This window comes from Trichechus manatus, unplaced genomic scaffold (genome assembly GCF_000243295.1).
Source record: "Trichechus manatus latirostris isolate Lorelei unplaced genomic scaffold, TriManLat1.0 scaffold00022, whole genome shotgun sequence".
NCBI classification, from domain to species: domain Eukaryota; kingdom Metazoa; phylum Chordata; class Mammalia; order Sirenia; family Trichechidae; genus Trichechus; species Trichechus manatus.
The window spans coordinates 5,091,416-5,105,102 of NW_004443958.1; the positions used below are offsets into that span (position 1 = coordinate 5,091,416).

Consider the following 13,687-nt stretch of genomic DNA (forward strand, 5'->3'; position numbering starts at 1 on the left):
GGAATCACAACAGAGGTTCCTGGACAGAGCTGGAGAAAAATGTAGAACAAAATTCTAACTCACAAAAAAAGACCAGACTTACTGGCCTGACAGAGACTGAAGAAACCCTGAGAGTATGGCCCCTAGACACCCTGTAGCTCAGTAATGAAGTCACTCCCGAGGTTCACCATTCAGCCAAAGATTAGACAGCTCCATAAAACAAAACGAGACTAATGGGGCACAACAGTCCAGAGACAAGGACTAGAAGGCAGGAGGGGAGAGGAAAACTGGTAAGAGGGAACTCAAGGTTGAGAAGGGACAGTGTTGACATGTCATGGGGTTGTTAACCATTGTCATAAAACAATATGTGTACTGTTTAATGAGAAACTATTTGTTCTGTAAACCCTCATCTAAAATACAATAAAATAAATAAATAAATACATTAGCCTTGCTATGAATGAAGCTTCCTGCTTTAGGAGCACAGCATTATCTTAGTCATAATCTGAGCTTAGTTGAAAGCAGAATAGGCTGGCTTAGGGTGATGGGGACCCAGAGCAGGAGCAATTGACAGATTTAGAGCTGGTGAATAATGGAAGTTACATTAGTCAGGACAGTTATAGTAGCTGCAAGTGATGGAAACTGGCTTTAAAATGTAATTTATTGGATCACATTATGGAAAAAGTACAGCTTCAGTCTCAGCTGGATCCAGGTGCTCAATTTCATTTAGAACATTCTCTTCCCTACTCTAGCTCTCAGTTCAGTTCTACTTTTTCTCTGTTCTGACTTTACTCTTTGTAGGTGTTCTCCTTTGAGGGGTGAGGGACCTCCAGAAGCTGTAGTTAAAAGACACAGAAGAAAATAGATCACCTTTCTCTTACTGGCTCCAGCAAAAGTCCCAGGAATGTGCACATCCCTGAACCAAGTACAGTGGCCAAGAGCGTATGATTGATGCTCTGGATCATGCCCAACTCTGGATCTGGGAGTAGAGTTAACTCCACCTGAATCGCATGAACAGAGAACGGGTAAGACGTGTTTCCCCATAGAAAACCGTGGCAGTGTTAGCAGAAGACAGGAATGCAAGCTGATATCTGTGTATGGAAAGTGATTTAAATTTTCGCTTGGATTATTTCATGTTCTTGTTCTCATCAGAGTTTGTATAAATTATGGTATAATTTACTGTCAGCTTTAAGTATGATCAATTAGTCTTTTACTATCATCCATCATATGAAGACCAGACCTACTACCCAAACTAAGAACTTTGTGACTTATGCTTATATGCTTCTGCTCACCCTTCTCATTTCATTCATGTAACAGGAAATGGCTGTGATTTCGATGAGTACCATGACATATGCATTTGCTTTTGTAGAATTACATTCTAGAGAAAACGCTTGAAAATTTACTTTCTCCCCAAGCTACTTTAGAAGGCAGATGGCAAAGAACTTTACATTTTTATATATTAAAAGTAAAAAAGACAACAAAAATCAGAAAAACCAAAAAGCTCCCAAAACTCCAGGGTGGTCTCGATTTTTAGAAATTATTATGTAATGTGGGAAACTTTAGGGATATCTGAGTGGCAAAACTAGATGCCGTCTGAGGTTTAATTATTCCAACATCCCACGAAACTATTATGTGCACTGTAGCTAGAATGTCTGCAATTACACAGTGTACAGAGTAAGACTGATTTTTTTTTTTTTAACTGTGGTTAGATGCCACAAAGTAGGTGCCAACGCCTTAACGGTATGCCCAAGGGCCTATTCCATCCTTGTCAAGGGGAGTGCTAACCTTCTCTCCTTTCATACAGCCTGTAAGACTGATTTTTTAAAAAGCAACATGAACTTAGACAAACACCCCATACCTTATACAGTATTTGGTACATAACAGACAATATTTGTTGGAATAAACCTGTTAAACCAAACCATTGCCGTCAAGTCGATTTCAACTCATAGTGACCCTATAGGACAGAGTAGAACTGCCCCATAGGGTTTCCAACGAGCAGCTAGTCGATTCAGACTCTCAACCTTTTGCTTAGCAGCCTGAGCTCTTAACCACTGTGCCACTGGGGCTCCCTATGTTGGAATATTGTGTAATAAAAGGAATATTGTTAAATCTGGTACTTTGTGAGGTTGTTCTGATGTTGTTGTATCTTCAAACATTAACCATTTTTTCTTTCTTTTTTTTTTTTTTTAAAAATTGCCTTCCAAACTAGCTACATTTTTGAAGATAACTCCTTTTGGCCTCTAGAGGGAGATCCAGTCCCCTCTATAAGTCTCCTCAGCCACACTCTCCTCCAGCATTTTTTTACCCCATGCCCAAAGAGAAGAATTGAGACGAATCGAATCTGTCAACGGCAAAATCACTTACTGGGCATGTTTCTAGGGGTGTGGACCTCTCTCCTGATTGTACAGCCATAGAAAGACTAGCTGGAGGCTACTGCTATTTGCAACTGCTTCTCTTAGGAAGGCCTCAGCTTGTTGGATTTAGCTGACCATTTAACATAAATTAAACGGTATATTATTTATTTTTAATAATATTTTATTGTGTTTTAGGTGAAAATTTACACAGCAAATTAGTTTTCCATTTAATAATTTTATACAAATTGTTCCGTGTCATTAGTTACAATTTTTACTATGTGTCAGTGTTCTCTTTATTTCCATTCTGTTCGATCTGTTTCCATTATCTAGTTTCCCTTCTGCTCCTTGCCTTCTTATCTTTGTTTTTGGGTAAATGCTGACTATTTGGTCTCATATAGTTCATTGTTTAAGGGAGCATACTACTCACAGGTGATACTGTTTATTTTATAAGCCAGTGTATTATTTGGCTGAAAGTTGACCTGCAGAAATAATTTCAAATCCAAGTTCAAAGGTTATCTTACGGGGATAGTCTCAGGGGTTTCTCTAGTCTATATCAGTGCAGTAGGTCTGAACTTTTTTAGGAATTTGAGTTTTGTTCTACATTTTTCTCCCATTCTATCTGGGACCTTCTATTGTGTCCCTGATCAGAATGGTCTGTAGTGGTAGCCAGGCACCATCTAGTTCTTCTGGTCTCAGGTTAGAAGAGGCTGTGGTTCATGTGGGCTGTCTCGTGGACTATTTTCTTCTTTGAGCCTTTGATTTCCTTCACTCTTTTTTGCTCCATAAGAGTAGAGACCAATAGCTGTATCTTAGATGGCTGCTTGTGAGCTTTTAAGATCCTAGATGCTACTCACCAATCTAGGATGCAGATCATTATCTTTGTGAACTATGTTATGCCAATTGACTAAGTTGTCCCCCAAGACTATGAAGCCAAGCCTTCTAACCCAGTACACAAATCTCATGAGTTGTTTGGATATATCTAGGAAGCCTCCACAACTGAGCCCCCTGTGTGGTTTGTTATTTATGTGGGCATATATGCAGCATACACAAATGTGCATATATACATATGCCTACTGATACACCTACATATGCATATACGTCTACTCTATACACATATGTGCATCCATATCTATCCACATAACCACACATTTTTTTTATTGTTTTTACTGTGGTTGCAATATTGTATATGTTATAGCATTTACCAAAATTGTCCATTTTTTCTCGTGTACTTCTTAGTTTCTTTATTTACGTTGGTCAAGTTGTGCTGACTTCACGCATATTTGATTTTGTCTTTCCTATCACCACAAGTATCAAGTGTCTACTACCTAGAAAAGTGATTTCCCCTCCCTTGCCTTCCAGCCCTGGTAACCAACAAAGAACTTTGCTTTCTGTGTATATATCTGTTCTTGATCTTTTATAACAGTGGGACCATATAATATTTGTCTTTTTGTGATTCACTCAGCACAATGTCCTTCAGATTTATCCACCTTAAAAGATGTTTCAGGGACTCCGCATTATTCTTTACAGTTGCGTAGTATTCCATTGTATGCATGTACCACAGTTTGTTAATCCATTCATCCATTGATGGGCACTTAGGTTGTTTCCATCTTTTTGCTATTGTGAATAGTGCAGCAATGAACATAGGTATGCACATGTCTATTTGTATCACTGCTCTTATAGCTCTAGGATATATACCTAGTAGTGGGATTGCTGGATCATAAGGTATTTCTTTTTCTAGCTTTTTGAGGAAGCATTATACTGTTTTCTATAGTGGTTGTACCATTTTACAATCTCACCAGCAATGTGTAAGAGTTCCAATCCCCCTACAACCTCGCCAGCATTTGTTATTTTCTGTTGTTTTGATCATTGCCATTTTTGCAGGGGTGAGATGGTATCTCATTGTAATTTTGATTTGCATCTCTCTATTGGCTAATAGTGGCACAGTGGTTAAGAGCTCAGGCTGCTAACCAAAAGGTTGGCAGTTCGAATCCACCAGCGGCTCCTTGGAAACCCTATGGGGCAGTTCTACTCCGTCCTATAGGGTCACTAGGAGTCAGAATCGACTTGACAGCAACAGGTTTTTTTGTTTTGGTTTTTTTTTTTGGTATTGTACAAGGATCGTGGGAGTCTTTTCCTGTATTTGTTGGCCACCTGAATATCCTCTTTGGTGAAGTGTCTGTTCATGTCCTTTGCCCATTTTTTGATTGGATTGTTTGTGTTTTTGTTGTTGAATTGTTGATGTTTTCAATATATGTTAGAGATTAGACCCTTATCAGATATGTCATTGCCAAAGGTTTTTTCCTAGTCTGTAGTTTCTCTTTTTGCTGTCTTGGTTAAATGGTATATTATTATATTATATAATACAAATAATGTATAATATTATTTGAATGCTTCTCAGATACCAGACACAGTTCTATGACTGTAAACAACTGACAGGAGATCCTGTTTCCTGAAGAGCGCATCCTGGTGTATTTTACCTGCTCTGCCTTAGTCCTTAGAAAGAAACTCTAACTATGGCTACAATCTCAGCAAACCTACCAAATCCACAGCCTCCTACTAATTTAGGGGAATCTAGGCCTCTACTTTAGGTCCCTGGGTGGTGCAAAATGTTTGCGCTTGACTACTAATATAAAAATTGGTGGTTCAAACTCACCCAGTGGCACTGCAGAAGAAGGCCTGCTGATCTGCTTCAGTAAAGATTACAGCCAAGAAAACCGTATGGAGCACAGTTCTACTCTGTAACACAGGAGGTTGCCATGAGTTAGAACTGACTGGATGGCAAGGAGTTTGTTTGTTTGTTTTCCCCCTACTAATTCTATATTTGTATCTTTTACGTGTCTATTTCCATTGATTTTTTTTCCTCATCGTGGGTTTTATTTTCCTTTTTCTTTGCGTGCCTGGACTATTTTATTGGATTCCAGACATTGAGAATTGTACCTTATTGGATGCTAGATGTTTATGTATTTCTACAAACATTCTTGAGATTTTTTTCTTTTTGATGCAGAAAACAACTTGATCCTTTTAGGTTTGCTTTTAAGCTTTGTTAGATGAGATCAGAGTAGTGCTAATCAAGAGCTAATTTTGCCCTATTAAGGAGCCCTGGGGAGCCCTGGGGGTACAGTGGTTAGGAACACAAGCTGCTAATCGAGAGGTCGACAGTTTGAATCCACCAGCTGCTCCTTGGAAACCTATGGGGCAGTTCTACTCTGTCCTATAGGGTAGCTATGAGTCGGAATCGACTCAAGAGCAAGGGGTTAGGAGCCCTGGTGACACAATGGTTAAGCACTTGACTGCTAACTGAAGGTTTAGTGGTTCGAACCCACCCAGTGGCTCCACCAGAGTGAGACCTGGTGATCTGCTTCCATAAAGATTATAGCCGAGAAAATCCTATGGGGCAGTTCTACTCTGTCACGTGGTGTTACTATGAGTCAAAATCGACTTGATAACACCTAACAACAAAAACAACAAAGGAAGTCCCTGGATGGTACAAATGGTTAATGTGCTTGGCTACTAACCAAAAGTTTGGAGGTTCGAGTCCACCCAGAGATGACTTGGGAGGAAGGCATGGCAATTGACTTCTGAAAAATCAGCCATTGAAAACCCTATGGGGTATAGTTCTACTCTGACACACATGGATTCGCCATGAGTAGGAATGGACTTGATGGCAACAGGTTTTTTTTTTTTTTTTTTTGGATTGAGGTAGAACTTTTTTGAGTATTTACCCAATATCTTATGAATTGTTATATTCTCCATTGTTGCTGCTAGGAACAGGAAATATATTTTGGACCTTTTGAGATCCAAATACTGTTCCTTATAGAGCTTTCAGGTGGTTCATTCCCTGGCCGCAGGTAGTTTTCTCGCATACATGCACTGATCAGTACTCAGCTGAAGTCTCAAGGGGAACTCTGCAGATCTCCAGAACGCGATCTCTCTCTCTCTCTCTCTCTCACTCTCTCTCTCTCTCTCTCTCTCTCTCTCTCTCTCTCGCTCTTTCTCTCTCTCTCCCTCGGCAGCTTACTTTCCTCTAGTACTTGGTCCTGGGAACATTTGCCTCCTTCTCTCAGGGAACACTATCCTTCGTTGCTGTCATGGATTGAATGGTATCCCCCAAAAATATGTGTACCAATTTGGCTAGGCCATGATTCCCAGTATTGTGTGATTGACCACCATTTTGCCATCTGATGTGATTTTCCTTTGTGTTATAAATCCTACTTCTATGATGTTAATGAGGTGGGATAGGCAGCAGTTATGTTAATGAGGCAGGACTCAATCTACAAGATTGAATTCTGTCTTGAGCCAATCTCTTTTGAGATATAAACGAGAGAATTGAGCAGAGAGACACGGGAACCTCATACCACCAAGAAAGCAGCGCCAGGAGCAGAGTGCATCCTTTGGACCCAGAATTCCAGCACTAAGAAGCTCCTAGTCCAGGGGAAGATTGATGGGAAAGAGCCAAAAGAGAAGGAAAGCCTTCCTCTGGAGCTGACGCCCTGAATTTGGACTTATAGCCTACTAGACTATAAGAAAATAAATTTCTCTTTGTAAAGCCATCTGCTTGTGATATTTCTGTTATAGCAGCACTAGATAACTAAGACAGTTGCTGATGTTCAATACCTTGCAAACCGTTGTTTCGTATATATGCCCTGTTTTCTAGTTGTTTCAGGTGGGAGTGTAAATCTGGTTCTTGTTACAACAGTAGTCCATCAACTGTGGTGCTTTCGAGCCTTTGATTCTAAAACACCACGAACTTTGGTAAGGAATGACTGGAAGTAAAGGGTCAAACAAAGTTTAGTTTCCAATGAAGGGGAGGAACTGCATGGATATACATGAGGCTGGTCCAAATGGGAATAGGGTTATTTGGTTATGATGAATGAGTTACCTCTCTTTGATGGTAGATGCTCAAAGAACCAAGATACAATAATTTTTCTGTATGGCATCACTCCTATTGTTTGCCTTTGAGTCAATTCCAACTCATGGATACCCAATGTGTTACAGAGTAGAGCTGCTCCATAGGGTTTTCTTGGCTGTAATCTCTTAATGGAAGCAGATTACCAGAGCTTTTCTTTTTCAATACCACTGGGTGGGTTCAAACCACCAACCGTAGGTTAGCAGTCAAGCACAAACTATTTGTACCACCTAGGGACCTTGGTATCACCCCTGGACAGGGCTATTTGGGGGGACAATAGCTGGGGAGTGGTGTCTTCCAGGTCTGGGGCAGTTGGGTATTTGCAGCATTAGACCTTACCCTCTCTGTTGCCATTTGTCTGGGATTATTATTATTATTAATGATAACTGCAATTATCACTTTTTGAGCACTTGCTATGTGCAGGAATTCTGCTATGTTAAATACATTTTTTGCCAAAATTCTCATAACGCTCTTAACTAAGTAGATATATTAATCTCACTTATTAGATGAGGGAACTGAAGTTCAGAGAGATAAACACAATAGATATGAAGTTCAGACAGATAATATGCCCAATGTCTCTCAACTATTCAAAGCTATAGTTGGAATTACAAGAAGAAATCTAGAAGTTTTTTGGACCTCCACCCATGTTAACAAAAGCTTTCTAAGGAGGAAGGGATGAAATTTGCAGCAACCAAATTGGCCTGGCTTGAATTGATCCTGAGGAAGAAAAATTAGGGGATGAGAATGAGCCTTTTTTCATTCATCATGAATTCATTTGGAGGTCCAGGGCACTGCCTGAATTTTACCCTTTGAAATAGAAACTGAAGTTAAACAGAGATTGACAGGCTTCCCCTAGAATGAGTCTCATGTTGGCTCACAGCCTGGGGTATAGTTGATCAAGGTGTCATGTGGTTCCACTTCAGCAAATTTTTTGAAGGTGGAGTCAAGAAAATCAATTCTTATTATCTTGGGTAAGTAAGAGTTCTAATATTCAATTGCTAAGGTCAGGATTCAATTTCATTTAACTCAACAAACATTTATTGAATGTCCTGTCTATGCCAGGAACTCTCTTGGGCTGAGAGAGGAGTAAGGTATAGCTCCTATGTTAGAGGAAATCAAGTCTAGCTGGGAAGAGAGGTTCAAAAACAAATAATTATGTTAGGATGGGATGGAGTGTGACAGAATAAATGTACACAGAGGACTATGAGGGCTCAGAGAAGTGGCTATGATCCCAGCCTCGGGTGGGGAAGGTCAGACCAGGGCTCTTCAGCCTCATTTGGTTGTTTCACAAGCAGCCTTCAGGATTTCAAGACTTTTAATATTACACCAGACTCCCCTGGGTGTGTAGAAGTCATGTGGTTTTTTGTTGTCGTTGTTCCTGGTGATTAAAAATGTGATTCCAGAATCACAGTGCTAGGAAGACACCAAGTAGAGAATGGGGAACCTCAAGTGGTGTCATGAGTTTGCTTCGTCTTCAATGTACTCTGTGCCTTGAGTACATCACCAGGCCTTTTGGTTTTCATTATGTGTTGCCCTTATGAATGCATTTTATTGAGTCACCTGTTAGATATTAACAGCAGAATCAGGAGTGTTCCAGGGGAATGATGGGGTCAGAATTCTATATTACAGGGTGAGATTCTCCTGAAATATTTGTTGAAAGAAGACTGTACTGTGATTAGATTCTACAGTCCTAGAAAACAACTAAGTTATGTTAAAAATGTATAAAGTATTATTAATAATACCTCTTATCATATGGCAATCTATACTTTTTCCTTCCTTGAAATTATTTTTTTCTTATAAAAGTAATATATATTGATTAAAGGAAAATACAGAGACAACTACTGTATTTTTCCTGTTGCTGATGTAACAAATTACCACAAATTTTGGCTTAAAGCAACACAATTTATTCTCTTACAGTTCTTAAGAAGTTTCTGAAATCAGTTTCACTGGACTGACGTCAAAGTGTCAGCAGACCTGGTTCTTTCTGGAAGCTCTGAGGGAAGAATACATTTCCTGGACTTTTTCAGCTTCTAACGGCCACTCAAATTCCTTGGCTGTGGCCCCTTGCTCCGTTTTTAAAGTGCATCACTCCAATCTCTACTTTCATCATTACATTGCCTTCTCCTCTGATTCTAACTCCTCCTGCCTCCCTCTTACAGAGACTGTTTTGATTCCATCAGGCCCACCCAGACAATCCAGGATAAGCTCCCTATCTCAAGATCCTTCAAACTCTATAAGGTTGGCAAGGTACCTTTCGCCATGTAAGGTAACATTTCACAGGTTCTGGGATTAGGACATGGACATATTTGAATGGATATTATTCAGCCTACCACAACTACTATTTACATTTTTGAGTATTGACTTTTAATATTCTTAAAAAATATGTATGATTCAGATGATTCTGTATGTGTACATGGTATTATCCTTTTTTTCACTTAACCTGATATTATGAATATTTGTCAATGTTAATATATATACTGAAAAAAAAAATCTGACAACTGCATAATTCTTCTGTAGGGATACATCATGATTTATTTAGCCTTTCATTACAATTTGTAGTTGCTAGGACTCTTGGCTGTAAATAGTAGAAATCCAAATCTAGCTGGTTAAGTGAAGAGAGGGAGTTTTGGGCTCTGGCAGTCTGAGGAAGTGTTGAACAATCAGCCTTGAGGGATTCAGCAGGCACGGATGGATTACCAATAAGTAAGGTACGCACGGGCTTACTTGTGCTCACTTTCTAATCTGTAACGCACAATTTCACCTGTTTTTCAAAGATATGCTCACTATGACTTGATGGCAACAGGATTGGTTTTGGGTTTTTTTGGTACCTTGTTTACTGTAAGCTGGCACATACTGTGCTTACTGGTCAATCCGCCCGTCGGCAGGGCTTCAGGAACCACTGAAACCAGGGACTCCAGTAGTTCCAGGACTTAGTCCATCTTTGCGTCATTTTCAGACTCTCTTGCAGATGTCTGCTTTTCTTCATATGTCATGATTTCATCTACTGAAGATGCCCAGGCTGACTGACCACAAGCTTTCTGTTTAACCAGGTCAATCCAAGTCCCCCAACAGAAAGCAAAACCCCAGTTTCATCATGGCCTGAAGTTAATCCCCGGGTATTTAATCTCAGGCCCAGGTGATCTGGGTCCTTGCTCTTCACAGAGTGGTCCACCAACCAGCATCATCAGCAATACCTGGGAGCTTTTCAGAAATGCAGAACTCAGGCCCCACCCAGGACACACTGAATCATCACCTGCATTTTATCAATAGTACCATGTTGTTTGCATGTCCGTGAATGTTTGAGAAACACTATTCCAGTGACTGTTTTTGTTTTTCTCTTCAATTTTTGTGAGTGTTGACACAGCCTGTGTGGACTGACCAGAAATCAAAGTTGAATAGCTGTAGGAGGAAATAGGTGAGGATGGTCCAGTCAGAGAGAGTGAAAACAAGCAGCTCCACAGGCACTGGGACCCATACTCAGGCTAACGGGATCACTCCCTCTGCGTGTCAGCTTCTTGCACTGTAGGGTAGCTAAACCACAATAGCTACAAGACCTGCAGCTGTGTCATCTGTAAGCTGTATAAAGCACCCCAGGAAAACATGGCCTTGCCAAGGAAATCGAGATCTCTCTGGTTTGGGCTCTGTCTCTGTCACTGCCTGGCTCACCCCAGAGAATCAGCTAATTTGTCCTTCCATATGTTTGTAATTAAAGTAACACAACGGGAAGACGAGGGTCAAGCCAGTGTAATGAGGTATCATTTTGTTGATTACCAGTGAGGTTTTTTTCTATCCTGCACAAATTACCTGGGGGAATGTGCATCTGGGACCACTGTGATTCCCTTTCTATTCAGAAGCAAGTAGTTTTCATACTGTTACTAGCCAGGAAAATGTCCAACCATAGTAACACCTAGCACAAAAGGCTAAGGGAATTTGCAGAAAAAAAGTGAGTTTAAAACGGTCTTCAAATATAATAATTGATAACATGTTAAATGGTTTGTGCTCAACTACTAACCCAAAGGTTGACAATTTGAACCCACCCAGCTGTACCACAAAAGAAAGGCCTGGTGATCTGTTTCTGTAAAGATTACAGCCAAGAAAATCCCAGGGAGCAGTTCTACTCTGTAACACATGTGGCACCATGAGTCAAAATCGATGGCAATGGGTTTGGTTTTTTTAGTTTATATGGATAAACACAGAGGCAATATGGACTTCAGTATCAGATATATCTGTACTGTCACAGAGTGGAAAGGGGTACAGATTCTTCTGTGCCTAGGTCTAAATCTTAGGATATTAGGACAAATCATAGAAGATGCTTTTGGCTGCAAGTAACAGAAAATCCACAATCCAACTGGCTTAAATAATAATGGCATTTATTCTCTCACCTAACACCTGAGCCAAGGGAGAATTGCTCTAGGCACTGTATGTCCACAGTCCATCTCTGCCTCTCTGCAACTCCCTCAACTATGCCCTCCACTGTGTCTTCGGAGGAAACCCTGGTGGCACATGGTTAAGAGCTATATGGCTGCTAACCAAGAGGTCGGCAGTTTGAATCCACCAGGTGCTCCTTGGAAACCCTATGGGGCAGTTCTACTCTGTCCTGTAGGGTCACTATGAGTCAGAATCGACTCGACAGCAATGAGTATGGGTTGTTTTTTTTTTTTTAAATCTTTGTGGAGTGGATCACCAGGTCTTTCCCCCATGAAGCCACTGGGTGGGTTCAAACCGTCAACCTTTCAGTTAACAGCCAAGCACTTAACTGTTGCACCACCAGGGCTCCTCTGTCTGGTCTAGAGGAGGATTTAAAGAGAAAGGAGCATCACTGTGACAATATATTCCCTTACCTCCCCCTCAGGGCTGGCTTTGTGGGCATTTAACCTGTGTACTCGTACAGGGCCCGCTGTTTAGAAGGGCATTGTGCTTGGTTTAATGTTCTGCTGTCGCCGCCTTGAAATTCATCATTTTTCAACAAGGGGTCCTACACTTCAAAAAAAGTTTTTTTACACTGGCCTGTAAATTATGTCACTGGTCCTGCTTGTTCCCCTTTATCAAAGCCCATTTCTGCCAAGGGAGACAAGGCTGAAAAAGTCACTGCCTCCTCCCCAGCAAAGAGGAGCCAGAAACTTCTCTCCCGAAGCTTGGGCAGTTGGTTCAATTCGATTAGAGAGGCTCTGTTCTCAAACCTGTTCTGCCACAACCCTTCTCAGTGTGACTCCTCCTCACTCAAAGATGCCTCCCTGAGAGGGCAAAATGACAAAAATGGCATCAGCAGCAGCGTTAAGATCATCACCTGTGATGGGGGTGGTATTGGGACCTGAAAGATCAAGAAAAAGAAAATTGCAAGCTTCCATATGAGGAAGGACTGTTATTGTTGTTGTGTGATTCTGACTCATTGTGACACTATATGACAAAGTAGAACTACCCCATAGGGTCTCCTAGGCTGTAATCTGTACGGGATCAGACTGCCAAGTCGTCTCCTTCAGAACTGCTGACTTTTCAGTTAGCAGTGGAGTGCTTAAACATTGCACCTCCACGGCTCCTTGAGGGAGGACTAGATGGTTACATTGAAGTGGCTGAGAGTGCCTCCTGTCCCCCAATATCCATTCTTGCCTTCTTCCTTGGGATGGAATCCTCTATTTTTAGCTGGCACACAGTTGCCCAGAATAAAGATTACATTTCTCAGCCTCCTTTCCAAATAAGTGTGACCATGGGACTAAGTTGGAAGCAAAGGGATATAAGCAAAAGTGTTACCTATGATTTCCTTAAAGAGAGGGAGCACGCTCTTACTTCTCTGTATTCCTTCCTACAGATGTGAGATGCAGATGCGAGAGAGTGAGCTACAGCAGTAGCTGTGGACAATGAAATGGAAGGATGTGTCAAGACTAGGGCAACTTCCTGAGACAAGAAGCCTGGGTTCCTGATGATCATATACCGACATACCATTCCTGAACTGCTTACACCTGAGTTTTGCTTATGTAAGAGAGAAAGAAAGAAACGTCTACTTTGTCCCTGAGTGCACACAGTTAATATGTTCGGCTGCTACTCCAAAGGTGGGAAGTTTTAGTCCACCCAGAGGCACCTCAGAAGAAAGCCCTGACAATCTACTTCTAGAAAATCAGCCATTGAAAACCCTACGGAGCACAGTTCTACCCTGACACACATGGGGTCGCCATGAGTCAGGGTGGACTCCACCGCAACGGAGTTTCATTTAAAAAACAAAACCAAAAAAAAAACACAGATGCTCCCCTATCCCAACAAAATAACATCTCCGCTCAGGCGGAAACCTCCCTAGCTTTGTGAGTACGGGTAGGTGGTCTGCCCAGGGCTCTCCCTGTGACTTTGTGGGTTTCACTACGTTGCTTGCTCACTTTCCGCTTTTTCTAGCTGAGGGATTTTGTGGGCAGGATCAGTGCTCCGCTGAACCACAATAAACAAATAATCCATGGGTCTTAAG

The 13,687-nt window shown here is 41.1% G+C and overlaps 1 pseudogene; it reads right to left on the bottom strand.

Annotated features, from left to right (window-relative positions):
• Nucleotides 1–1,669: 1,669 nt before the first annotated feature.
• On the bottom strand, nucleotides 1,670–1,783 carry LOC111819959 (uncharacterized; annotated as a pseudogene).
• Nucleotides 1,784–13,687: the final 11,904 nt, after the last annotated feature.